The sequence below is a fragment of the Psammomys obesus genome, unplaced genomic scaffold, assembly GCF_907164565.1.
Source record: "Psammomys obesus unplaced genomic scaffold, mPsaObe1.curated_primary_1811, whole genome shotgun sequence".
NCBI classification, from domain to species: Eukaryota; Metazoa; Chordata; class Mammalia; order Rodentia; family Muridae; genus Psammomys; species Psammomys obesus.
The window spans coordinates 58,690,158-58,694,628 of record NW_026585504.1 but is presented as its reverse complement, the minus strand read 5'-3'; positions in this window follow the sequence as shown (position 1 = coordinate 58,694,628).

Genomic DNA, 4,471 nt, shown 5'->3' with positions numbered 1-4,471 from the left:
TTCTTTCTTTCTTTCTTTCTTTCTTTCTTTCTTTCTTTCTTTCTTTCACTATGTATCTCTGGCTGTCCTGAAACTCACTATGTAGACCAGGCTGGCCTCCAACTCACAGAAACCTGCCTGCCCCAGCTTCTTGCATTCTGGGATTAAAGGTGTGTGCCACTGTGCTGGCTAATGCTATTTATTATAGACATGGTCCTATGTAGCCTAGGCTAGCCCAAAACAGCTATGTAGCTGAGGAAGGTTGTGAACCTTGGGTCCTGCCTGCACGCTCTGAGTGCTGGGAATAACAGCGTGTGATACCATGCTGGGTTTATGGGGTGCTAGGGGTTGGACCCAGACTTTGTGTAAGTCACATGCCCAACCTCTACACTTTTTAGGTTTTTTGTTTGTTTGCTTAAGTTTACTTTTTGTTTATGTGTATATGTGTTCGAGCGCGCAAGAGCACGAATGTCTTTGGAGACCAGCAGAGGTTGTTCGAGGCCACCGTGAGCTACCTGATGTGAGTGCTGTGAACTGAACTCATGTCCTTTGGCAGCCAGCAGGTGTTCTTATCCACTGAGCCATCTCCCAGCCCTACGTTTATTGTTTATGTGACCCTCTCCACTGTCTTGGGCCCCCAGGCAACTATGAGAGAGCTGAATCTCAGAGAGCTTAAATCATTGCCTTAAATCACACTGTTGGGTAAGGAGCAGAAAAAGAATCCCCTTTTTTCAACCCTCCTCTCTTTTTCCCCCCCCCCCCCCCCCCCCCCCCCCCCCCCGCTTTGAGACAGTGTTTCTCTGTGTAGCCTTGGCTGTCCTGGACTCACTTTGTAGACCAGGCTGGCCTTGAACTCATAGAGAAAGATCCTCCTGCCTCTGCCTCCCGAATGCTGGGATAAAAAGCATGCACCACCACTCCTGGCTGCCCCCCTCCCCCATCTTTTAAAGAAATGGTTCCACTCAGCTCAGGCTGGCTTGGTACACCCAGAGATCTGTGGGCCTCTGCCTTTCCAGGGATGAGATTAAAGGCATGCACCACCCTATCCACCTTTCTTTATGAGATCAGTAACCCAGGCTTGACAAGAACTTCCTAAGTAGCTAAGGGCTAGAATTTCTTCTAACTCTGCTTCTCCAGCTCCCAAATGCTGGGCCTGCAGGTGTGCTCCACTACACTTACCTTAAAAGCCATTTCTTTAGGGCTCAGAGTATAGCTCCATGGCAGAGCCCTTGACTTGGATTTGTGAGGCCTTAGGTTCCGTTTCTAGCACCACAAGCCATCACTGTCCACTGTATCACTCTACTAGAGACCATTCATAGCCACCTGCCATCTCCACCACATGGGAGTGGTGGAGAGACATCTTGTCTCCTTCTCTGAGGGCAATGGGAAGAAGGCCTTGCCTTGCATAATCAAGATGGCAATGGTGCAATCAAAGAAAAACACAATGAGGGTTTAAAAGATTTTCTGTATGGACAAGAAAACATTGTGAAGTGTTTCCGGTTTGTTTCCAAACAGGCCTCTGTTCAGTTGGTCACTTGTCTCCTGATGCCTGATCCCGTGTCCTGGGAATGTTCAGTCCACTCACTCTCTCACACATCTATCTACTCATCTGTCTGTCTATCACCCACTCTCACATGACCTCACCCACTTACCCACTATCCACAAGCCCACTTATCAGCTGCCCACCCACCTATACACCTACCCATCCACCCACAGCCCATCTATTCATCTACTTATTTACCCATCTATTCACCTACCCATCTACCAAATGACCCATTCACCCACACATCCACCCACACCCATCTGCCCACTCACATACTCACCAACCCATCTGCCCAGATAGCCATGCTCCCAGCCATTTATCCATCCATTCACCCACCCGCTTAGCCATCTATCTGTATGTCCATTCAGCCATCCTCCTCATCCCCAAAGTGGCATAGAAAGGTACATATTAAAGCCCCACATTTGTAACTCAGGAAAGGCAATGTGTTAAGTTCTAACCAGGGCCAAGCCTAGCTAGGTCGGACTGATACACTGCCTGCTTTGGGAAGCAGCTGCTTTGCCCTGTCCTACCCTGCCAGGTTCAGGATACTGCCGCTGCTGAGAGCCCCAGGTCAGCCCACCCTGACATCTGCCCATCCCTTATCGCTGGTGTTTGGTGTTCCCAGCTATCTGCTCTGTGGGAGGGCTTGTCTCTCCTGACAGCTCCCATGCTGTCCATAAGCCCTCCATCGCTACCTCCTGCCCTCCCACTACCCCAACAGGCTCACCAAGGTCGCTGGTGACCTCCTAACTGCCAGGCATTTGGGCACTCTTATCACAAGTGCCCTGGCCTTGGCACATGATGGCTGCCCTCCTGCCTGCCTCCTTGGCTGGAAGTGTCTCCTGGCATCAGCCACTCCTCAAACCTACTGTGCTCTGGAGCTGTTGGCCTAGAGATTCCAACCTCAGCCCCTTGTGATATCCTGCCCCAAAGCTGGGGTCTCTTGGTTACAAGGTCCCTAGAACCGATTAGTCTATGCTCCTTATCTCCATTCTTAGTTCTTCCTAGTCTCCTGTCTGGAGAACCCTTAGCTGGCCAGAAGCCACCTCCCTCTGAGTCAGACCTCAGCATCTGAGGCAATTGCTCTTGGCTCCCTTTTTCAGCCATGCAAAGGAGGCCCCTGGAATTAAAGGCTTGCCTAAAGCCATGTAGACAGCAGTGTTCCAATGGGGAGGCAGACCTGTTCTGCGGCTATATCCCCAACCATTTTCAGATACACACTCTCTCAGGGAGGGAAAAAGACAGAGGAACCCAAGGAATGGCAAATAGGCCAAAGCATCCAGGTGGCTGTCTACCACTAGTACTGGACTCTGTCGTTAGTACTCTCTCAGTTCAGAAAGTGGCTGGACATGGGAAAGGACTTGCTCTGGGTGACAGTGAGGGACGCAGAGCTAAGCCTAAGATCCTGTGCCCTGGAGATCAGCAAGATGTCTCAGTGGGTAAAGGCACTTGCTACCAACCTTGAGGACCTGAGTTTGATTCCTGGGTACCATGGTGGAAGGAGAGAACTCACAAGTTGTCTTCCCAATTACGCATGTGCATGCATACACCCACACAGCAAAGGCAAGAGCCCGTTCATGCAGGCTCTCTTCTGACTGCCACACACTCAGTGCTGCTCGAGCGCGCGCATGCGCGCGCGCGTGCACACACACACACACACACACACACACACACACACACACCCCAAATACATGTATTTTAAAAATTTAAAAAGAGAACAAGCTCATTGATTTAGACTTGGTAACCTATTATAAAAAGGCCTTGACTAGGAAAAAGACTTGAAGACAGAGTATGCTGAGACACGTTACACACAGGTATTGAGCATACACACACACACACACACACACACACACACACACACCCACACCCCCCCAGGGGGGGGGGGCTGGACTGGGAATCAAGATTCTGTTATTGGCAGCTGTGTGACCTTGATCAAGTTACTTACCTCCTCTGTTCCTCAACTTCCTCATGTGAAAATGGAGATCCTGTTTGGACGACCTTGTGGATAGCCCTGATGATTAACTGCATTTAGTCAGAAGAGCCACTGCCAGCTGTTACCCCCAACTTCCCATCACCCTCAGGGCTGTTGAAGTTTCCTTTACCTAGAATGCTTCTCTTGTTTACCTTCCAGACCCTGTTTTAGGCGGAAAGGTGGAGGAGGGTTAAGATCCAGGTCACAGGTTGCTCAGGATGACCCCAGACTTATGACTTTGCAGAAAATGACCTTCAGTTTCTGATCCTCCTGCCTCCACTTCTTAAATGCTAGGACTACAGGCATGCACCACCACACCCTGCTTGTGTGGTTCTGGGGATGAGCCCAGGGCCTCGTGCAAGCACTCAACTGGCTGGGATATACCCTCATCCCCATTGCCTCATTATTTGTGTGTGAAAATGGTTGACACATCCATAGTCTGGGTCAGGAGGTCCTGCACCTTCTGCTCACTTTAAGCTGCTGGCCTGGTGGTGAGCAAGAGTCACGTGGCTTGGTCACCAGCATGGCTCTAGCTGACCATCATCTGGCCACTGGCTGACCACGAATAGCCCAGCTCTGCCTGAAGCTACGGGATTACGTGCCTCTCCCAGCTGAGCCAACCTGTGGGCTGAACTCGCAGGGGTTGGTCTAAGCCTCGGAGCCTGAATGAGACTTCCTGTGTCTTATCAGCTAAATGAAGTGTGATGGTTAGTGTCATCACCTTGACAAGAGACAAGCCTCAGACACACCCTCGAAGGACACTTTACTCTCTGGGCGCACCTATGGGGAGTATCTTGATTAAGTTCACTGATGGAGGAAGACCCATTTCTTCTCCATTTCCCCTTCCTTCCTTCCTTCCTTCCTTCCTTCCTTCCTTCCTTCCTTCTTTCCTTTTTCTTTCTTTCTTTCTTTCTTTCTTTCTTTCTTTCTTTCTTTCTTTCTTTCTTTCTTTCTTTCTTTCTTTCTTTCTTTCTTTC